The sequence below is a fragment of the Tympanuchus pallidicinctus genome, unplaced genomic scaffold (genome assembly GCF_026119805.1).
Source record: "Tympanuchus pallidicinctus isolate F22 unplaced genomic scaffold, pur_lepc_1.0 scaffold22, whole genome shotgun sequence".
Taxonomy (NCBI): domain Eukaryota; kingdom Metazoa; phylum Chordata; class Aves; order Galliformes; family Phasianidae; genus Tympanuchus; species Tympanuchus pallidicinctus.
The window spans coordinates 37,909,629-37,934,394 of NW_026294739.1; the positions used below are offsets into that span (position 1 = coordinate 37,909,629).

The following is a 24,766-nucleotide window of genomic DNA, read 5'->3' on the forward strand; positions in this document are numbered from 1 at the left end:
CTACACAGGGCAGTTCAGTAAGTTCATATCCTGTTTTCACAAGAATTTGAAGTACAATGTGTTCACTAACATTTCATTTGAAATGGCAACAGCACACTGATTGTCTTGAAGTGTAAAAGCATTACATAAACACCTTCAAAGACAGGGACAAATAAAATTCTATTTTAGATCTTCAGAATTTAAACATTTTCCATTCCAGATTTGAGACATCAGAAAGATAAAGACCATGAGGTAAAAGGAAACATATATTGATATTCAAATCTACCCTAATGTTCAAGTAGACTTTGCATCCGTCAGCTTGATATCAATGCAGTTCTCTTACTAGCATTTAAAATCAATTTGGAGTTGTATGAACATAAATATTTTTGAAATACCAAGTCACACAAATTTTATCACATATCTGAATATTCTAGGAAACTCGTGCTTACTGTTTCTAATACAAGTTGAGGTTGGTTTTTGTTTGGTCTTTATGGGTTTATTGTTTTGTTGTTGTTGTTTAAAGGGAAACAGCAACAACAAAAAATAAACATTTGTTCCTTGCGCTTAATTGAACAAACAGAACCCAAAATAACAGCCTAGCCTAAGTGCTATAACCCACCTACAAGCAATGTGACCAAGATTGTTCAGACTCAAAAGTCATGCACGTGATAACCTGATCAAAAAAATGGGATTTTCTTTTACAAAAGTAGAAACATCTAGTCAACAGGAACAGTAATGGCACAGTAACAGATTTCATATAGCTCATGTTCCCATATTATCATCAGGACTCCTTTGTGGTTGGGTAACGCAGTCACGTTCCTTGAGAAGCCTGATTAGATGTTATTGGAGAGGAAGGAGCAATTTCACATTCCTTATGTTCAAATACATTGCAAATCCAACACCTAACAGCAAAATCAATACAACAAACCTTGTTTAGGATCCCTGTCATATCCTAGTGTCAAATACAACAGCAGACAGCTGATCAGTTTCTTTGTTGCTGTAGATATAGATATTGCTACACAATCAGAGAATAAAAGTTGCCAACTGCCAAAAAATAAACTGACAAAATAAGTAGCAAGAATTACCAGTTCTTCTTTTCAAGCAGGGCATAAATAGTGTATTTGGGTTATATTTTAGAACAAACTTACATGCATATGCAAATATGTGCACAGGTACCAAAAAAATACTGGGTTAGCTCAATTTCTTTACATCATAGTGGCACAAACAGCAATTTTGTTGAACCATAGCATTCAGATACCTATCACATTTTTTTACTAGAGTTTGCATGAAATCAAAAGTAACACCACAAGATTTGTACATTATAATACATACTTATTCCTTACATTTTTAAGCTACAGCAGTGCTTATGATTTCCACACATATAGTCTTTAAGAGCAAAAAATAAAGAGCATTTTAAGTATAAAAAAGCCTCCAGTGAGCTATCAACTAACAGAGCTAACTAAACACCTTCAGTTTGTTCTTTCACTTTTTTGTTTTTTTAAAGCTAAATTGAGTTCTGATCTATTCTGCTTTAAAGAAAAAAAATGTTGGTCTGATCTTGTCAGAAACATTAATGGAGCTACCACGAGAGTAACCTGCAACTTTCCACCTGCTTAAAAGCACTATTAGCAGACAACCTCAAAACTGTAAGTTTACAATACCTCATTCCTAATTACTAATTAGATCTTTTACATAGGAACAGCATACATCTGCAATATCAAAACCACTGAAAATGGAAAAAAGCAAGGAAACAACACTTTTCAGCATTTTGTTTTAGCTCAGAGGAACATAATCAGTTACTCCACACAGGCTTTGTAGAAGGGGAAAACAAAACATTTACAAACAACAGAAGCATAGAGAAAATAAAGATTAAAAGAATAAAGTTCTGATGCTTCCTTCCACCCTCCAGTGTAGCTCTCTAACTAATTCTATTATAACACAAAGTATGAACTAGTCAGTTGCCTCTTCAGCTGCTTGAGAGCTCAGCATAAAGATATAGATGGTGAGAACAAGCTTTCATGTAAAATGAGAGCTGAAAGAATATCAGAAACTGAGAAAGTAGACAAAAAGAAGAAGAGGACAAAGAAGAACAACAGTTGTATATAGGAGATATATCAAATAGGTAAACAACTTCTATCTTAAGAGAAGTCCACGTTGACTATCCACAACACTACAATGTGATGGAAAGTACAGCAATGATAGCAGAGCAGCAAAGACTTCAGCAGCAGCAAATGAGAACAAGTCCAAATGCAGCAGCCACGAACACAAAAATGAAGGGAAAAAAAGCTACTTAACTCTGGAAGGTCTCAGGTAAGCAGGGATCTCCATTGAGATCTCTTTGCCTCCACTGCCAACCCTTAAATGAGGTCTGGGCAGGGGCTCCACCCCTTCCAGTACTCAGGTCCGTTGCATGCACCTGAGCTCCCCTGGGTCAGCCTTCCCACCTCGTGCTCAAACACTTGTTCAAGCCATAAGGTATCACTTTTACTACATTATCACAACTTGACATTGTCATCTTTCTAAGGTTCTGTCCAAACTAGTCATTCAACATAGTCAGCTCTCACCTGCTGAGTAGTAAATCTTGCCTTTCTTCTTCCCTGAAGTATTCAGTACTTATTATCAGTCCACCTGAAACATCAAGAGAACACACAGCTCAAGTATTGACAAAAAACTTCAAGTGTGCTTATTTATATCTTATTCCTTTTTATGAAAATCAAGTCCCAGAGATCTGTTAACTTTTGTTAGTGCAGTTAAACACAACCTTAGCTAGTGCAAATACTTTTGTCATCACTATTCCATACTTGAAATCTAACCTTATACCATTTTTCTATTTCAATCAAGGTGGACTAAAAAACAACTACAGCTGGTGATTCACAGAATTTAGACTTCATTTCTGCCATCAGTTTCACACTCCTTCTCAAAGTCTGATTGATAACAGTGGCAAACATCGTAGGAAATAATTTGCCTAACTTAACTATCAATCACAAGAGATTTTTAGCTATCACTTAAAAAATGCACTGACATTTTAACCAGTTTGTCCAGACTAGAAAAATCTTGGAGTTACAATGAATAACCAGTTGGCTGCAACGTTCACTAGGATCTGATTCTTCAGTAACTTTTATACCTGATCTGACTCTGAAACACTTCACATACTCATCACTTAATTCAAAGCTAAGAAGAATATGCAGAAAGAGGTTTCTCCAGGATTTGTTTAAAAAAAAAAAAAAAATGGTTAGAAACAAGAAAGTAGTTATTCCATAACATAGATATATCTTCCCTGCTTAGCTTCTCTTCATAGAATTGCTTAACACACCCATACCATGGTACAGTGCACAGAATAACACTATGACCTCAACACGCACCACAACAAAAACTCTGCCAGCATATCTGAAAAAGCACTTCGAGGGAAGATTCTGACCCAAAATCAGCAGGAAGGATCAGAATAGAATAGGAAGATATTTATTAGCCCTTCAAGTATTCTGGAAGCTACATGTTCACAGCTTTAATCTATATACAACTAATTAGATCAAAGGTGTTTCTGACAATGCTGATGAAAGAGGCACCAGGTGGCTGACTAGCTCACAGCTTGTTACAGAATAAACACTGAACTGGATGCATGTTGCACTGATCCTTTCACTGATGCAGTGGCCTGTTAATACAGCTGACCGCAGTACCTATCACAGTAGCTGCCCAGCATTTCATGTTGCTCAACATTTGAATATGGGTAAATACTTCTACTCCCCCTCTCACCAAGAATAAACTTAAAATACTCCTAGAGAGAGAAAAGGGAGATAGTGCTGCAGTTTCTGCAGAATTAGGCGCACACTCAGAAGCTCCTTTGTTTATACAGGTGATGTGCATGTACGCACATCAGAAACACCCAAAACAGAAAACTTGGTTTTGCCTAATTGCCAGGATTTAGTGTGCTGATGGTGTTAACATACTTACATGCCATCAAAAGTTTCTCCTCATTATGTACTTAATTCTGTGGATGACAGCTGTGAAATTATTGGAACACCACTACCTATGAATTACAAGTTCAGTAGCATAGCAAAAAGTGACAACCCCTTTACTTTTCTAAAACAAAAAAGCTAGCCATGAATTCTGGAATCAAGGCAAATGCAAAGATCACATTCACTGCTGCCTCATTTACAATATTTAGCAGACAATAACTGTCTTCCCTTTCTCCCCCTTTTGCCAAATTTCACAGTTACACAACTATATATACTCAAATGTTCAGAATCCAATAAAGATACTAGTATTTAATACTAATACTTCCTAAAAAGACAGTGAAGATGTCACATTATTAACTAGAAGACTAATTACCTTGCACAGGATACTCTACTCAGCTTTCTTTCACAGTTGTGGACTAATTTGTAATATTTAACTGTAAATTAAAGGCATTGAGCTATTATGGGACTGCCAGCCAACCTGGCCATACGACATGGTCACATTAGCATTAAAAACAAAAACGGAAGAATCAGGCAGGCATATTCTATGCGAGACTCAGTCAGCTACAGGACACTAATGTAAAAAGTTCAAATACAAACAAAACAGATCAAATGTAGTACAGCGATAATGAAGCCTTAGTTTTCAGTGAAGAGGATGACAAATCTTTTGCAGAAGATTTAGTTCTCCCTAATGATGAATACTTAGCAGAGCTAAGCAGGATGGGTAAATTAAAATCAATAACTGGATTTGCTAAAGCATTTTAAAATAAAGAAACTAGGAAAAGTTACCTGGGATAATAGAATATTAAGCAGGTGTCTGCAGATGATCTGTCTAAAAAGTACTCTTACTCTATCCTACCCGCAGGAGTAGGCTTCTAACAAGCGCTTGGTTCTCCTGCAACAGTTAGTGTCTTATGGCTCACTAAGTTAGATAAATGGATAATTGAAAATCATGGGGACAAGCTCGCTAATGATTAAAACAGACACTGAACCAGCTTTCAATGCATTTGTCTTCCATACAGTTCAATTCTACCTGATTTAAATCTGCAGTTGCATGTTTGTGGCTTATCATATATCAAAGAGCAATTTGCCTTCTTTTCAATTTCTACATTCTTCATACATGAGAAACATAACTAATGCCAGTATACACTGCTTGACAGATACCAGGTATCTGCTCCAATAATGGACAGTAAAACCAATGTTTCAGCAGTACATCACATTTCTCAAAGATGAGAGCACTCTGGAGAAGCAAACAGGTAGCCATACTGACACGCAGTCCTATAAATTGTGAAGTCTCAAGTGCATCATCCATAAAAACAGTCCAACCTTAACACAGTAAAGGTGCTGATATGATGGCAAGTCTTCTATTGAATTTTTTTTTGTTGTTACTGAAAGTGCTGATGAGTTTCTTCTAGACAAAATTGAAAACCATGAGGTTTAAGTGTCATCAGGATGCTTCTTCATCTGGGAATAATGTACGAACCTGGGCAACAACAGCAATGTTATCATAGTGGGCTTTCCAAATCAATCACATGAAAGTAATGTGAAGAGAAAAGGTTTCGGAAGTTGATACTGACCTAACTTCACCTTAAGTTCCCTTTTGATTATATATTATGATAATCACCACGAAAATGTTTACAAGTACAATGATTCTAATTGCACCAGGGAAGGTGTACTTCAGAAATACTGTTACTGTAAGAACAATGTAGGTTCATCACCCAAACATTCAATCAGAAGTGAAGAAAAAATAGATTTCTAAATATTAGCTTTAATTTACGGAAGATAACTTCCAAAATTAAAGGTTTACAATGGTTCTAGATTTCCTAAGGGAGTAAAAATATCGGTACCTCAGAATAGATGGCTATCCCAAAATAAAAGAAACTGAAAGTGACCCCAACCCTACATACACCCTGTGTCTAGCATCCCAGATGCACTATAAAACATAAAACTCATGATCAAGAACTGTACTGTAAATTTCACTGTAAATTTCAACCTCATCTGATTTCTAATAGCTTCTACTTGTGCAGTCAATTCAATTTTAAAGTTCACGTGATCTGCTCTTTACCTGGTTTTGTGTGTGTGCAGAAAGGGGATCTTACCACTCTCCAAACCAATTTGAAGCACTTACATTCTGATTCATGCCCAAACACAGAAAGATAACTGTGTTACAGGGAAATGTAAAAACTAATTGAACGAGATATCTGTAATCAGACCATTTTGTCTTTTTGTACCCTAGAAGTTTTCGGTGGGTAATTGAAACAAGCTCATTATGGCCTTCACTTAATAATTAAGCAGAAAGTTATCTCCTACAGAAGTAGAAAAGACTATCATTCCCACTCTCCCTTTCCCTTCTCGAAAGTCTGTAACTACTGCAAAATATTGCTAACAAGGCATGTCAAAGGAGATAACCATACTGCCCAAGATGAATGTCAGGATCTGAGTCCACTCAGTATTTAGTAGTGCACTTTTTGTATACAAACCTATTATTCCAATCTTTAGAAAAAGCATTTGTGCACTTCTGTACCAGAAGGCCTAAATGCGGAGCCTTCCCAGCTCAAGCAGTAACATCCCTGGTAATGAAGCTTCACCGTGACCAAAAGGGGTGCTGACTTCAGAAAGTGCCCATTTAAAGTTTCCAAAGCACTGAGATGTTTAAATCCACGGCAGAATTACTCGTTTTTATTTTTTTCCTCAGCTGCCCTCATTTAACATAGTAGAAGCCTGCTTTTCCTGGTCTATAAAGACTTCAGTAAAATCATTTATTCCCAGTTAACAGCAACAGTATTCACATTTGGACCTTAATATTAATTGACTGATAATGAGATGATAAAGCTGCTTCTCTGCAGGTGTACCAATCAATTTCAGTGAAACTGAAGTATTTTTCCTTACTGCATCTGAAATTAAAAAGTGATTTATGCTTTCTAATAAAGTGGTTCTCATTGATCTCCTCAAAAAAGTATCTTTCAATTTGCACCTTTTTTAAATTATCAGCTTCCATTCTCACAAAAATGATTTTCCAATATTTTTTACTCCCATTATGATTTTCTATAACACACCTTGATAGAATTTAAAAACCTTCACACAAATTTCTAACTTGTGATAAACTTGAAATTTTCCAGTCAGAATTAATCTGCTTCAAAGAGTGTCAGAATCATTTCAGCATTTCTTAGACTTCTCCATTTGCACAAACTGCTTGTTGTTATTAGTTAGTGCCATTGCAAAGCTAATAAATGAAAGACTTTTGCCAGCCACCACTAACAAACTCCAGCTTGCAACAATTCAAAGTACCATTATCCACTGAAATCTTCTAGCAGATGTTTGAATTAACAGAGCAATTAGATTTCACTTCAAAATTATTGTCTTTCAAGTGATAATAATTAAGGAACAATGAAAATAATGCTGTATTCTGAACACATGCTCAAATATCAGCATCAGCACAGGGACCAGGAAAATTGGGTGCAGATTCTTTGTTCAGTACCAAGAGATTGCAAGAAGAATGAAAATATGGGGTACAGAGTAACATACATACACACAGCGCAGTGCACTCAGAAACAGAACAAAAGCTTGGCCTCAACAACTATTAGCTCTGGAAGACAGACACTCACCAAGCTGCAACCCACAGCACACACAAAAAAGCAGAAATACTTGATTAAAAAGGACAAATATTTTATATCTTAGTATTTAGAATATAACATGGTGTTAATTGCAAATAAATTGGCCTGAAGCAGTTGAGTTCTCTTAGCTAACAGGATCATCAGCTAATAACCATGTAAATGGCTACTACTGATGCTGGAGGTGACCACGAACACCACTGCCATCTCTCAGAATTCATCAGAGCAGTAAAAAAAAGTATTTAAAGAATCACCCAGTAATCCCCACACTTCAGACACCAGAAGCAGCCTAGATAAACCACGGACTTGAAAGTCACTGCCATCCCAAAAGCAATTTTTCATCAAAATACATAGTTCATGAGACATGACCTGCTTGAGCACGGGATTTCAGGCAAACAATGTTCACATTTAACATTTATTTTCCCAGAGATGTAAGCCTATCAGGCTGGATCTGATGTCAGTGGTTCAGACAGCAATCATCCATCCCAGAGCAAGCCAGAGTAAAAAAACATAAGCCAGAAGATGTCACTGGTCTCAAATACATACATGGAGTCTGACAGAGAGGGTCATCACAAGCTGCAGATGGTTTAAATAAAGTGAACCAGAGCTAGAAAGCAGACTAGGATAGAGCATGCACGATCAGGAGTCAGCAGTTAGAGCCACAGGTGTAAAAACGATTCCAGGACACAGGAACCAAGACTGTAAAGCACAGTCTTAGCGAAAACCAAAAGAGCAGCTGAGACACAGCACTCCAAATCTTTTACAAGTTTCTCTTGAAGGATCTGTTGAGAACAACATTTTTCCACTACAGAAGGGGCTAGGAATTTAACAAAGTAATTACTACAAATACTTTCTATTTATCTGTGACTCTAACAGAATAAATTCATCTGCAAGAGGAAATTTTGGTTTGATAGAAGCTACAGACTCTTGATGGATCAATGAACCAAGTACTAAGAAGTTTTTATTATGACTGTTTCTAAGTAGAATTTTTCCTTATAGATGACATTTTTAGAATCCCCAATTAACAGACAAGAAAATGGCTTTCAGTCAGAAAGTCTGCTCACAAGTAACTGTGACTTTGCGAGTTTTCTAGAGTTCATGCATAAACTCATGAATAAAATAATGAGTAGCTTTACTCTGGTATAAGTATTTCATTTAAATAATTTTGTTTCTTAATAGCTACATCTGGCTATACCATATTACAGTGCTTTGCAAAGGAATTTTCTTATTCCACTTTAAGACTGAGGCACATTTCAATTAAAATCGATTTTAAATCTACACTTTCAATAGAAGCTCTAAAGTTATTAAGAATCATCACCTACAAGAGTAAGACTGCAAGTCTAAAAATACTCTATGTCCAGCATTATTCTGAATTACTATGTTTCTCTTAAGCAAAGAATAAGTACATTTCTCAGGAAAGAAATAATTTTGAAGTATAAAGTAACCCGTCCAGATAGAGGCAGCAATATTCCCTGACAGGCCTCCAAGCAGGATCCTCCACATCACTGGCCCCACCTTTCACCGCTGAGCTCCTATTTTTAAGAAGTAATTTGCACCCATTTGGAGTAATTTGCAACACAAAAGCAACTGTAGAATTTTCCTTAAGAATTCAACGGAGTGGAGATTCACAGCAAGTAGATTCTAAGCAGAGCCTCCACAGCTTAGTGTTACAGAAAGCCCATTGTGACCAACAAGTACCTGCAAAAAAAAAAAAAAAAAAAAAAAAAACACACAAACCAAAACCAATCAAATCTACAGCCTTTCCAATTACAAGAGTCAAGGCTATTTAAGACAAGCTTCTTGCATTCTTCCTTACTTGTCACTAGCAACAAACTTGGGTACTCATTCTCTTGCAGTCTCGGCCTCAATTCCTTTTACAACATTGCCCTCTTGTGGTATTTCTACCTTCTGATCTTTTCGGAAAGCAGCTCAGGTGCCCTGCTTCAGAAACTGGAAAATTCTGGAGAAAATTTAATGGCTTCAGAAGTATTTCGGTATGCATTAAAAGTCTTACAGGAGGAAAAGAAGCTGAAGGATATGCAGATAAGGCAACACTTCAAACTCAACCTGCTGAGTATTTCATCTAGACAAACAACGCTGTTGACATACTGGGAGGACTATCAGCTCCAAACAATAAAATGCCCTTAGAGCTTTACCTCATTAGGACTTGTCTGCCACAAGCTGAGATCAGATTAATACAATACTCAAATAACTTTTAAAGCTACTTCATTTATGAAAACAGAATTCCAAAATACATCATTCAGTTATCATATATATATATATATATATATATATATATATATAGCACTGAATATTCTTTATTTGGTATTACAAAAGAGTCACTCAGTTCTGTAAATGCATCAGTTACCTAGAGTTACAAACCTTGCTTATGAGAATGAGTTTTTACCCTCAAAGATGCACAACATTCAAGAGTCTCAGTGGGCAAAAAAAAACTCAGGTTTCATCTTCTCAGAATGAATATACAGCAACAGCCTTCACAATGCCTATTTGATGAGTAAGCTTCAAGAAGTGCCAGGCTTTTAATGAGTAACAATCAAAAGTTAAGTACAGCAAGAGAAACCTACATGTGGGATTGTGTGCACATCTACCGCAAATGATAAGAATGAAAGGAACCAAAGAAGCTATAACATTTACTTGGGTTAGGTCTTCAAGAACAGAAATTGTGGATTCATACTGATGCAAAAACATGCAAAGTAGATTATAATTGGGAATTTAAACTGCCAGGTCATTATGACGTGAGGCATTGTAATTGTAGTAAATGCAAGTGTAAAACTGATCAACTAACACATTTTTGAGACTAACTCTATGTAGTTCAATTCCTATGTACTGAAGTTGATTTGTGTTTATTGGACAAGATAAGATTGAAGAATCTGGACAATTCCAGATTCTTCAACACAACTGCTATTTGTAATTGCAATTACAAGAGAAATTGTGCCAAATAATAGATACATACACATTTCTTAAGTTAGTTAATGCCTTAGATTCAGGTTTCACTGATTGTTATTAGGTTACTCCACAGTCAGTTCAAGTTTCCAGGAGTCAACAATGATAGCTTGCTTCTTGTGCAACACAGGTATTTTTCTGAGTATTCACACAGGAAATTAATCAATTCAGATGGCAATCACACACCAGCAGCTGTAAATGCAGATTAGGCTGTGATCCTAAACAAAACTTGCTTTCATTTCCACAGTCTGTCAGTAACAAAGATCAATCCCATCAAGAGCAGAATATCAATAATTGAGTTGCTTACTTCGTAGTTGCAGTCTGTATTTGAAGAACATCAATATCCAATTGCAACTTGCTCCGCCACAAGCATTGTCCATTATAGCAAAATTCTGGGCAGCTTCAGCAGTTGTTTCTGTACAAAGGTCTTCATTTTTATTTTCACTCTCAGGCTGTCTTCCAGGTTTTGGGATAGATTCCATAACTGTTGTGCTTTTACTGGTAATGCAGCCCATTTTGGTCTCAGTCCAAAAAGCTTTGTGGATATTTTTTTTTTTGATAGAACATTGTAGGATTGAAGAACAAGGAAAGGAACTAAAGCTAAATAGCTTTCCCTGTTGTATTGCTAAGGGTGTTTGGTATCTGTGACAACACGCCAATCTTGCAAATCAAGCATTGACCAGTGAAGAGCTGTAGTTTACTGCAACCAGCAAAAGGTGAGTTTTCTGACTAGAAACTGTTCCTTATTAGTGTTTTTCTCCTAATTGAGTAATTCACTGCTTTGCCCAAGAAAGCCTGTTTGATTTTAACTTTTAAAACATCCTACAGCTCACTCACTAGGAAACATTGCCTTGCTACAGGAAATATCTGTGTTGTCACAGCAGCCTACTTGAATATTCTTTTAATCCTTTCTTGTATTGTAATTTGTATTACTACGTGATTTTTATATTACCAGTTTAATAGTTCAATATTAGCAGGTTTTTTTAAAACAGTAAAAACTCCATGGTTTTGCTCCTATTGGTTGAATAGCATTCAGAGCCTGAAATGTCAAGGAGCTAGAAGGGGACAAGCATCAGGATCACAGCTGAAAGATTAGCACTGTGGGACTAAGTAGGCCATACAGCCATAAGATTAACTCCTGGATGTTAAACTGCATGTTTTTCCTGCATTCACTTCAGAACTTCAATAAAAACGCCTTAAGGTGAGCTATCTTTATGTGAAAGACGTTCATATTAGGGAACAAAGTCACAAGCACCTCAAACATTCAGTGAAAATAGAGGGAAACCGAGTTCTTTTGAAGCAGACTACTGAATTTGAAGCACAATATTATGTCAAGAAAGCACATTTATCCCAGATTAGAGACAATTGCAGATTTATGCATCTGGAGCAATTCCAAGCAGCACCACACAGTTCACCTCCATGACTTAATGTTTTCAGGTTAGTATCTCTGCCCAGTTATCAGAGACACTAATTACTGCTATCAGGCTGACGTCTGTTTGCTTTGTTTTAGAAATAGTTGAGCAAGCAGGGTTGGTTCTGGGTTTTTTTTTTTTTTGTTTTTGTTTTTTTTTCTTACATCATGTACAACCCTCTACTTTACTCAAGTAGTATTAGAAACACCCACTTAATTCCACAAGCATTGATAAGCCGTGTCACAGACTAGGAGAAAGTTCACTTACAGAATACCTGTGGAACATTAGACATAACTGATTTAGAACCTTAAAACATGCACCAATTCAGTTCTACACTCCTACATCCACAGTCCACATTTGCAGACTTCCTCCTTTTAATTCAGATGTGTGAAGCAGCAGAATTGTCTTCCATGTAAAGACTTGAAAGTCTCAGACAAAATTCAGCAGTCCCCATTTGTCCTTAAGCCTACCTACGTAAGCATTAGCAACTCCAGGGTCTACTGCTCATTTTCAGAACAGTCTGAAATTCCCCACTAGATGGCAGCTGAACCCTACGTTGATCATGCAATATTATACAGCCTTTAGAAGCCACAAGAGCTACATTCAAAGACTACCTTTAAGAAAAATAAAACATTAGAGATGATACTGTCTTAAATTTTGACTGACTTACACTTGACCTACATTTTGAACCAAGAAATGAAAGCCAGTAGCGTAATACCTTTGGCACCAGCAAGTCTCGTGAAACAAGGCTTCATCAAAATGCCAGATCCTGGCATAAGTAAGCCTTGTATACTCCTACTGGAGATATTGTAACTACTCATGGTTCTGAAAACGAGGCAAAGAGTACACAGGAGGTAAGAAAAAGTGTTCAGGTGGACTTGGGCACGATGAGTCACAACAATATTCAAACAGTTGAAGATGTTCTAGTTTCTCAAATCCTTCCTTTCTCAAGTCAGCAGCAAGAATTAATAGACCCCAAAAGCTGCATTCGGTAGGAGGGCATTACATTTTCTACTTCACACATTAAGTCAACTTTGTTGTACCATACAGCAGTAGAAGTTTTGGCCCTGGCCTAAGACATCAATCTGGTTAAAAAAGGTCTTGATAAGACAGGTAACATTGCACTGTAGCCTTTCTGATGTGAACGCATAACCCTTCCAGTGATCTTTCAGAACTGGTATTCCATACCTGGTAAGAATCTTTCCTGTTCAGGCTTTACATTTAGCAGCAATATACAACCATTCTGTTCCATTCTTGGGACCACTGCATTTTAACAGATTTATCACTGACAGTTTGTGGATCCAGGATTTTTTCCATAGTCCATCGCTAAGTACACACACACGTAGCTTAACAGTATCCCCCAAAGAAACAAGGAGCTTTCTGACATGAAAACATCATCCTCAATCTAGTATTTAGTGTTGTGCCTAAATCAGATATTGAGTTGTTTTGACAATTACAGAGATGGAACAGAAAAATAGTAGCTGTTTACAAATGAATTCTTTTGTACATGGCAAGTCTCTGCACCACCTCAAACTGTTAAACTGGAAGAGTACTTGCTCATTAGTTTACAAGTTCTTACTGATGTGAACCCTTAAAATATAGATCCATTGGAAAATAATCTTGTATTAGAATACTTAATGTACTGTATAGGAAAAGTATGGATTTTATGCACAGCTTCATACTACAACTGCATTACAAAGATAACAGGCCTATAACCATTTTGGGGCAGATGTCCTGTAAGTTCTTGAAGGAAAGCCAGCAAACTTCAAACATAGCTTGAATCCCAGCACAGACACGTTCCCAATCCTGCCCCAGCAAACTGCGCACATCATTTTCTCAGCACACCTGAGAAGTGTTTGCATAATATGAAAACTATACACTGCTCCAGTGATGGTATTTACTCAGCACTAGATACTGACGACAAGCCCTATTGTGTTCAGAATTGTCTTCCTGTCATGCATTTAACTAGTACTTCTATGACTCCCCTCCTATTGACTCATCAGCAGCAAGATCCACCTGGTCAGTACTTGCAAGCAAGAAATAGTTATTCTGCTGGTAGACAATCAAAATATTTCAGTTTTGTGATTAATAAAAAATTCCTTCTCCACAACAGTTCTTATCAGAAGATTGAAATAGCTATATATATAAAAGAGACAAATTAGTTTAAATTAGTAGATACCCAGGATTAAGTTAGCAATAAGATGCCAAAGGAATGCCTATGGAGTAGAGGCTGAACATTCCCACCAATATCCCATTACTTCATTGCTGTGTGACAGATGGCAGCAAAGGGCAGTCTGACATGGAAACACGTATGAAGCAAAGCTGCACTATTGAATTCCTCCATGTGGAAACAAATGCAGTCATTGACATTCACTGATGTGTGCTGAAGAGTGGACGTGAGCACAGCAATGTGGTGGGTGGTGCATTTCAGCTGCAGTGGCAGCTATGTGAAAGGCAAGACATGCACAGCTACCACACCATGAAGAGTGTCTTGATCAGCTCAATCACACAAATTGGCTAACTGTGGAGACCACGGTGAAAAATAGTGTTTTACCACTGAGAATTTGCTCTACGAAATAGTGTTGTGCTTTTTATAGCTGTTTTAGTTTCCACATAAATAAATAGAAGGCATTACTTTCAGAGCAACCTAAATAATGAATGTTCAAATATTTGAGAATTTTATAGAAGCAATTTTAAGAAGTTTTAAGAGCTTTTAGAATTTCCAGTCACGTGCTTTTATTGTATAGTTTATGAACAGAGATTTATCTCATTATATTGATAAATGAGAACTTCTTGCTATTTGTTAGGTGAAGGAAAGAAACAGCAAGCCTACTGTAGGACATGACAGAGCTAAGAACCAAGAGTCCAAGCTTTCTCCTGTTTCACCACACTACAATGTGGTGACTCTACAACTCTACACAAACAAGTACACAAGTTTCCTACATTAAATTATTCTTTCATACCTCATTTTCTGTTTCATCACAGGTCTCATTACCTACCCTGAACTGCAAAAGTACCACCTCACTACCTACAATAAAATGTCAAATACACGAACAAGTCAGTGCCTGGAAACAGACATAAGAACAAGTACTTCAGAAGTACTTGCACTGAAACATAAAACATGCCAATTACAAAACAAGTTTGTCTGTAACCCAGTGAAAGAGGGAGACCTCCATCCTTTAGGTACTGACATTCTTCTCCACCCCAAATTAGCAAGTTACAGCATACCAGTGTGACACACTGATGTCCATAACTCCTTACCACACAGAATCACATTTAACTTAGTGGGTCACACTTGTTTCACTCGGAGAACAGTTTCACAGCTATTATAAAGGACTCAGCCTGTCACCCAGGCTGTGTGGTATCTGGTTTTGATGCCAGTTATCTTGGCATCATTTAAGACAAATTTGTTTCAAAACCTCACTATAACATCACTGCAACTCAGGTTTAACTGACAAAAACAACTGTCACTAATTGCAGTATCAAGTTCAGTGTTTTAACAGTCTCCCTTTCTGATATTTCCACCAGAACATTGAATAAAATGCAAATCTATATTCTTCAGTTGAAAACTATTCTTGAGATTCTAAATTTATTCTACAAATCTTAGTTGTCAGAAGGCTTTCCTCATAGCACTGAGACTCTACACCATTTCTTCTTCACTTCCTCAGTAACTCATTTCCTTATTAAATATTTGGATGACTTCATTAGCTCTTACACTGCTCCACTTTCCATTTTTCACCACAATCCTATGGCACATATGCTTTTCAAAAGGGAATAATATACTCAGAACAATTTTTCCCCCAGCAGATTTTTATGACTCCATAAGTTACTCACATAATTTGGCTCCGAACATGCCTTGCCTACTCCATAATACATGCTTTTCCATAACACACAGATGAGTTTCTGTATTAATTAATGGAAGAAATTTTAGACCGAAAGTCATTATGAGAAAATAAAACCAGCTCGTCATAACAAATCTCTTCAGCAGGCAGTCCCTAAAAACCCAGCCATTTTTGGGCTGCCAGTCTAACAACTCCACTGAGAAAAATCATTCTAGACTAAGAGTTTAAAGAAACTTCTTACCCAACAAATGCATGGGCTACAGGTAACCTGTACAAAACAAAAGGTCTCTGCTTCAGAGTTCAGACACTACTTAAAAAGTCATGTATCATATAATGTCAGTATCAGACCTTATACCTTCATTTTATTTTAAAGGACAGGATTAAATACACTTAAAAAAAATAGTTGGCAGAATTAGGAACAAGTCACCCACAACAGCTAATTATTCTTTCAGAAGTCAGACCTCGAGGCAAGAGGAATGCTATCAAGTGTAAAGCCAGACACGTTCTTCCAGCTGTTTGTCATACTTATTGGACATAATAAACTGGATATGCTGGAGGCTATAATTAATCTTTACTAAGTGAACACTCCTTTTATGATGACTTGTCTACTGAGCTAATAACACTTAAGGCTTTGATAAGTAACTAAACTAGTTCATTACAGCCAATCTTCCTTTTTTTTTTTTTAAATGAGATAATATACTTTATTATGCCATGCACTTTACTCAGTCATCACCAGTTACAAAAGTTACATTCTGAACAAAAAGCAGATATTCCACTTCCAAGTCCTACATTCAGCTTTCTCCATTACTTCAAATAAGTTGAAATTCAGTTCATACAAAAAAGCAATCTTGAGTGGCACAAGCATGTTTAAAAATGAAAAGGGGCCAGACAGTGGCCATGCTATTTGTCTTTCGTTGTTAGACTCCATCACTGATTATAGCTCACAAAAGTGGAGTTGCAGTGCCCTCTTGTGAGCAGACCAACCCCAATTTTAGAGAAGCTCTAGCAGTGATCTTAGGAAGTGACAGTGTTGCAGCACTGATGCTGCTGTCACAGCCTTTTCATAAGTAGAAGCATGACAGTTGCTAAGAAGCTGCATATGTATGTGTAGATACATATATACACATAAACACATTTAACATATACACAGCCTGCCAATAACGATGCTCTTATCGAGAGAAACATTTAAAATTCATTGAACTTCTAAACATGAGAAACCACTATCAACTTCTTAGAGCCATTACTCCTTACCACAGTCTTCTTGTATTAAGTACTACTGGGGCTGGGGGGGGAGGATAAGCACAGTTTTTCCCTACAATTTTAACATTAGATAACCAATGAGGTACTAGAGGAAACAACAACTATTGAAGAAAGGAGGTTTATGCTTGTCTTTTTTTTCTTTAGAAAGGAAGAAAGATGCATCCTAATTCCTTGACAGCTATGGAGAAAATTAAAGAAAGTCCATGCCAGCAAGATAAGGTCAAATAGAATCAATACTTAAGACCTCATCTTTAGTAAACTACAATTAGTTACCTAGAAGTGAGCACTTAGTCATCACGAGATCAAATTGTCACTACACACTTCATGAAATATAAGATAGGTATAAATATCTGAAAACTCATTTACTTCCTATGGCACCAATAGCAAACCAGTCAAGTGACAGAGCAATCAGCAGCTTTCTAGGCTGCTGAACTATTGGAACTAACTTTCTGAAAAGTCTGTCCTTTGGCCAATCAAAATCTTGCTAGAAGATGCAGACTTGTTTCCTTTGCATAGGTCTGGTCCACTGTATGCACTAATAGCCAATAATGCAATAAAAACAATTGCTACCATGCTAGCCTATACATCTCAATAGTTTCCACGGGCTCTTAAGTTTAGTTTTTGCCATATTCTTGCACTTTATGACAGTAAAGAAAGTTCGCAGAAATAAAAGCACAAGTTCTTAAAAGTTCATTTGATCACATTAACTTACCGCTTCAAAGCTGATGTTAAATATTTGCCTTCAGCCCAGAGAGCCAAGGTCCAAAGCAGCTTCATTTGTTCAGGCACAGATCCAAAGAATTATTTCAACTGAATTTAGGTACATGGGTCAAAATTGCTGCATAATAATCCCAATTAAAACCTCTGCAAGAGACATCTCCTTTCTACCTTCAGCTCCCTCTTGGAGGGCATCGTTACAGCAGATGGGGAGAGCTGCTACTACCTGCTACTGCTCCTACAGCACTCTGGTTCTCTAGAGATTCCCTACATCACTTAGGCCACATGGCTGTGGAATGCCACACAGCTTAGCCCACATCAGTTCTCAAGAGATGTGAGAAGTTTAGTCTACAAGTCAGACTGCCTGTTACTTGTTCCATACTGAAAATCGTAGGACAGGCTCAGCAAACTAAGCCACCGCTGATGCGTGCCACACTAACCAGCATGACTCCTGGTCTAGACTAGATGACCCAAATTGATTTCTGCAGTGCCTGTATTTCAAGTGCTCAACTACATGGCTTACTCATCTCTGTAATATTAGCAGTTAACTCATGATATCTTGAGAACTTCAAAGACAGTGATTTGCACATGAAATATACACAGTACTAGATTTCAGATGTCTTGAACTGAAGCTCTTGCTTCTACATGTACCAAGATGAGTTCACTGTAAAGATTCAACGCATACACACAACTATTAAAGACCAGGATTACAAATACAACATTCTCACTGACGGTTTAAAGATTACTGAAGCCACTTTGGTGCAAGTTTGAGTGAGACTTAAAGTCAACACTGGCAAGTTGAAGATCACATAAGATATTTTTGAAGACATTCTAGGGGGGTCTAATGATAGAAAGCAAGCACCTGGCATTCCTCCATCCTGCCAAGTCTCCGAATGGCAGCCCTATCACTGCCATACTGCAGCTCCTTCTGACGTGGTGTGTCCCACTAGCAGTGTTTAACAGAACTAGTCCCAGCATGCATCCCTGTGGTATCCTACAATCAGTGTTTGCGTAGAGCATTAGGCATTGCTCCTGACAACACAAACTAACTTTTTGATGGTTTGCATTGTGGAATTTAGTATGTTTTTAAGCTTGTTTAGCTGCCTGCCCACACAAAGCATGAAGTTCTTGGACATACGGATAATGCCAGGGATAGTTTGAAAAGCCTTGCTAAAATTAAGATAAATGGCATATTCTGCCCGCCTGCTATCCACAAAGGTAGATGTTTACCACAGAAAAACTGGTGCATATGCTACAGCATCGAAGACTGTTGTTTATCAGGAAAAAGAAATGAAAAAAAAAATACACTTCATAGCTAAAAATCACAGCTCTGAAGCAGCATTGCTATCTACAGAAACACCACAAGAGGGCAGCAGAAGATTTCTACATTCGTGCGGTCTCGTACGGCAGCTCGGAGCTCCCTCCCATTCACACCGCTCCGTCGCACACAGAGCAGAGCAGATCCTCTCCAGACACTTCCGATGGTAGAACTTCCCTGAGGCACGCTGCACCACAACACAGCACTGTGCAATGCAATTCCAGCCATTTCCAGAGTTTATTTAATGGCTTGATATTACAGAGAGTAAAAGGACATTAACAGTCAAGAGGAACAGAGTTCCTCTGTTATTAAGTTTGTCATTTGTGTTGTTACAGTAGCTTTCAGATACAGTCAAGAAATAGGCAGCATTTTACACCAGGGACCAGTATTAAAACTTCACATTTTACTTTATTCCCTGCACTGCTCAGGACTGATGATAATATTCCTTCTGTACAAGATGTATTTGACACAACTTCCAGAAGCAAGAAAACAGAAGCAAAGCATCAATCTGATCAGTAGGCTCACTGTCACCTCATAGTCAGAAAATGACTCAGAAAAGCATCTTATTAAAAACAAAAATACCACAATAGCCCCCACCTCTACATCAACCCCCCCCCATAGGCTGTTCTCTTTTTTCCTCCCCTACCATTAAAAGGAGCCCATGCACAACAAATCTTAGTAATTAGACTTAGTGCGAATAAATCTTACTAAAGAGCATGAGATTCAAAACAGAAATACTAGATGAAGCTCTACATTCAAAGAGCAGATACTATATCCACTCTATTTCTACTAACAGAAAGAAGCACAAAAGAATTGAAAACAAAATCAAGAAAGATGCAATATAACCAGCTTTAACTGCCACACTCATTCTCAACATCTAGTCTACTAGAACGATCCAACATCTCTTTTCAGAAGAGTCAAGTCACTTTTAGACTTGCTCTAGATTTCACTATGTATTGACAATGTATTTCTACAACTATCACTATCTCCATTCTCTCACAATAACCTTCCCTGTTCAGCTCTTACAGAAATAGAGAATGAAACCTTCACTCCTGGGTTCCTCTCTTTCTAACATAAATGCTTACAAGCAGTCTTGAGTCATCCTTCCTCTTTAAGACACAGTCTTTGCAGAATATATTTTAAAACCCCATTCAAGGCTCTCACATCAGCACAGAGATTCATAAGTTATTATCAACCTATCAAGAGAGAAAATTCTGCTCTCTCAAAGTACAACACAGCAAACCTATGATAGAAGTAAGTAAACTTTGAAAAGTCCACCAATGCCCTAAAAAATGAGCTTTCTTGATTTCTTAATAGGATTTAATCTAAAATACTACACGAATAACTTCAGATTTTAAAAAGCTTCCCTCATATAATGCCTACCTCACAGCAGATTTCACTTCAGTACTATAATGGCTTTGTCAGTTACACACATTTCTAGCTGACATTATAGCAAGCAGATGACTAAGTTGCACATATAGGAGTTTGAGGAAACAGTAATGGAAGTAGCACTCTGATATCTTAACTGCAGGTTTACTCAGTTTATGGTAGTCTCCAACTACCAGCCACACATCAAGGAGATACTATCTAGAGTAAAACATTTCAGCTAGCAAGAGATTCCTGTGTTCCAAATAGGTTGCTTACAAGTATAATCAGTAATCAGATTTTGATTCACAGTTATTTATCAGAATACTTATTTTCTTCTTTCTGATTGAGACCCTTGGATACAGTTATTCTTCCCCTCCCAACATACACTCTAAACAATTAAAGCTTCCCCTAGCATAAAAAATTACTCATAACCATAGCCTACTTCACAGCTGCATTTTCAAGGCCAAGTAAGAAACTAACTGCTTCCATATACTTTGCATCTGCAGTGTTTCACATCTGCAGGTGCAGAGCATAGCTGCTTCTTGTAGAAGTTACTGTGCATATTTCAGATCAAATATTCACACAAACTGCCAGCCAACAGCAGAACAAAACAAAGACCTCCCCAGTTTGAACTGCACAGGAATCTACAGCCATCACAGCAACCAAAAAGACCAATACAGAGGAATAGCGATACAGAAAATCTAACAATAAAGGGACTAACAAAAATAGAAAAACAATCACCCATCTCTGAAGATCTAAACTTACAGGAAAAGCTTCACAAAGACAAGATCTCCAACCAGAGATCCTGTCTCAGTAGCAATTAACTCTTAAATGAGGTCTAACAGAGGTGTAGCCAGGCTCCACCTCTGCCTATCACACAGCTGAATTGCTTCACCTGCACTCCCAGAGCTCACCGGGTCCTTTCCCCAGGTGCTCCATCAGTGGCAATGACTCAATAGTTCCCATAGAGGAAAAATGACAGGAGCTTATCCTCATTTCACAGATTTGTTAATAGCTCCAGAAGTAATCTAGAAGTGTTTTGCTCCATATTCATGCTGTAGGTTGTGAAGGCAGTGCACCAAACAGCCAAAACATAAGGCCCAGTTTGCATGGCTCTTCAAGCCTTCACCTGCATCAGACTCCCACGGGCTTACACTGATGACAAAGACCTACATAGAGTTGCTGTAATAGCTGCAGCCTGTACTGGCAGTCACTCTTTGCTCTCCCAAGTCACACAGAGTGGCTACTGAGAAGGATCAAAGCAGTCACTGTAGCAACAACAGAATCCCAGCAGCTGATTCAGTGCATGTGAACTTCATTCCAGGCCTGACCTCAATACCCCTGCAGCAACTTTCACGTGCAATCAAAGCACAGGAAACCAGGCAAGTACACCAATCAATTTCCTCTGTAGATTTTTTTTTGTTGGAAAATTTTATCCCACACCCAGAGCAGGATAAAAGGAGTGTGTCCTTGTTTTGCAGAGTACAAGTCTTCTTCCTCTGTAGACAACAAGGCACACAAGCAGTAAGTCCCAAGGCAGAACAAATTTTTATAGCACCGATGGGAGTCAAGAACGTAAAAATGCATGCATAGGTGAGATATCTGAAGAAAATAGAGGAGGGAGACACAGTAACCTTCCACCTTTACCAAACTTAAAAGGCATCATCTGCATGTTTTCATCAGTCAAAGCATTCGTATGGGAACTGTTGAGTCCTAGTATAACCACTGATGGAGCACCTGGGAAAAGGACTCACTAAACCCTGGGAGCACAAGTGAAGGCAATTCACCTGTGGGACAGGCAGGGGTGGAGCCTGGCTGCATCTCTCTTAGACCTCATTTAAGGGCTGACCCCCACTAGGGAAGGATCTCTTGCATGAGTTCTCTCCTGGGTAAAGCTTTCCCCTGTGATTATGGAATAGTCTAATACATGTAAGCAATCTTTTTCCCTTCCTTTATGGTGTTTCTCTGTTGCTCCACTCTTTTTGTCATCACACCTTTGTTAAAATGTGTTTCCCATTGTACTGATTTGTCCAATTCTTACAGCATTACACTTACCTTGTAAAAACATAGTGGTATTGGAAAAAGAAAAAGTTTCTGCTAAAATGTGCAACGTGCTAGAAGTATGGTAGTTTAAAGGAACAGCATCTTTTCTGGATGATGATACGAGGAGGAAAAAGCTTGAATTAAAAGAAAATTTAGCACTATGTAAAAGCTTTGTCATAGTAACTCTCAAATCTGAGTAGATATAAATTTAAAAAATAAAGCCCATAACATCAGTCTGTATTTAGGTTTTTCATCTAATTAACTAGGGGTTTCTGCCTAAACTCTAAGGTCCTCATAGTATTCAGTGTCCTTTCAGCAGAAGAATAACTAGTCCAATAACCCTGTTTTTAGTTATTCATGAGCTTTATCATTCTAAACCCATGCATTTAACTTATGGAATTATCATTGAAACTATGCTATCTATAGCTGAAAGCCCTTCACGCTGCTGCAAGTGTATTTGCTAAGAAAGTACTACAATTAGCTCCTAGCTATGCTAAAAGAATAAAGGGTGTCTGCCTTTTGGTTAAGGACTGGCTTCTTCCTCTGTGGAGGACAGACAAATGTATGTGTTTACTTCCAAAAATTGCTAAAAAATGTATGTTCATTTGTTGGAGTTCCTATTTATGGAGGGGGGGGGGGAAATTGCAGAGAAAAAATCTACAGGGCTAAACAAAAGAAAGCTTGGATGGATGATAACTTCAGTGTAACTGCTACAAGGAGTGCTAGTGAACAATGTGGGAGAAGATTGAACTTTAGCTGTGAAGAAACGAGGGAGTGGGGAGAAGACCTTGTGTTAGAAAGCTAAACCATCCATTTAAATGCTTGTTTTCTGAACAAACAGAATAAAACTCCATATTACATTTCTATCCCGGCAAACTTAGGTGAGCTGTTTAGAAACTCTGAAATTATTTATGGCAACACACAGTCACATATCTATGTATAGGGGATCTGTTGTTGGTTATGGTGAGAAACACTTGAAATACATTCTAACTGCATAAGCAACAGGTTGCAGAGAACTGATATTCATCCCTTGTTCTCTTGTGCCAGGAAAAGCCTGAGGGTGAGATTTCTCCTATCTGTGTGTGTGTACACACAGGTTCAGCAATGAGGCGTGGGTAAGAGCAAAAGCTCTTGCATTCCTGTAAGACTCAACTGAGTCCTTCACCCAACTCACCCTTTTTGCTGAAGCCCTCTCAGAGCCACCACAGACAGCAGCAAGCTGCCCCTCAGGACTTCTAAGTGATCAGGGAGCTTTCCTTCCAGCTCTCTGCTGCAAGGAATGTTCTGTTGGAAACAGGTCCTGCAGCAGGAACCTGTAGCTCCACTTGCGACAAGTTACCTCAGATAGTCTGAGTGTGTTTTGTCAGCTGCTACTTCTATAGTTTGATCTTTCAATCAATATTTGGTATGGGGAGGACTGTGTTTTGTATGAGTGAAACAAACGTGTGAAGGCAGAGGGAAGGAATACAGTTTAGCTGTAAAACTCCAGGTGCTCTGGGCCTTCAACAACCCACTTCCAAAATGGTTTTATACGGTGCAATGCTGTGCCCGCATTTGTTTACCTCCGGCATCCCTGCGTGCTCCCAGCTCTGCGCAGTACAAGAACGGTGCTAGAAGAACGGCGAGGCACGTCACCGACAGCTCGCCACACCGCCTCTCCTAGGGAAGCATCTGGTCTGTCGCAAACGCTGCCTAATCCCGGGCTGCCGTGTAGCGACCCCAAGCACGCCGGTTCGGGCTCCCGCCGTGACGCGCTGTGAGGCGACTCCCGGCGGCGGCGCTGTGCTGCGGCGCGAGACCGCCCGCGCGCCGCGCTGCCGCCGAGGGGCCGCGCCGCCCCCGCGCTGCCCGGGAATCCCCCGCCGCCCGCGGTGGCGCTGCGGGCGGGCGCCGCTTCGCTCGGCGCTGGGCGGCAGCTCGCCGAGGAGCGCGGCCCGGGTCTGGCCTCTGCCGGCGCCTCTAGAGTAAACGCGCCCGGGATTGGCTTCTGCCGGAGAAGGGGGCCATATTGGATGGGCTCGCCCCGCCGCCCGCGCACCATTTTATCGGCTCCGCCGCCGTCCGCCCCGCGCCGCCCCTCTCCTTTTGGGGGCCGCCCCCTCCCACCGGGGCTGCGGGGTGAGGTGAAGGTGTCCCGGGGAGGAAATCCGCCCGTCGCTCCCCGCCCGCCCCCTGCGCCAGCCCCGTCCCCGCTGCCGCGCTCCCTCCTTTTCCTTCCCCCAGCCTGCGGCCCCGCGCCGCCGCCGCTCACGCCCCTCTCGCTCCCCCCCCATTCCCTCCCTCCTGCGGCGCCGTGTCAGCG

General features: G+C 39.0%; 2 protein-coding genes across 7 annotated transcripts in view; one reads left to right on the forward strand and one right to left on the reverse strand.

Annotated features, from left to right (window-relative positions):
• TOX3 (TOX high mobility group box family member 3) overlaps window positions 1-24,214 on the reverse strand; it is a 241,351-nt gene extending 217,137 nt beyond the window's left edge. For all 6 annotated transcript variants that reach the window (XM_052685225.1, XM_052685228.1, XM_052685226.1 and 3 more), the window contains exons 1-2: window positions 24,027-24,214; window positions 2,544-2,607 (exon numbers count right to left, since the gene is read on the reverse strand). The gene's annotated coding sequence lies outside the window, so the exon portion shown is untranslated. The remainder of the gene's footprint in view (window positions 1-2,543; window positions 2,608-24,026) is intronic.
• Window positions 22,333-24,766, forward strand: part of CHD9 (chromodomain helicase DNA binding protein 9) — an 83,396-nt gene continuing 80,962 nt past the window's right edge. Inside the window, exon 1 of the mRNA XM_052685211.1 lies at window positions 22,333-22,350. The gene's annotated coding sequence lies outside the window, so the exon portion shown is untranslated. The remainder of the gene's footprint in view (window positions 22,351-24,766) is intronic.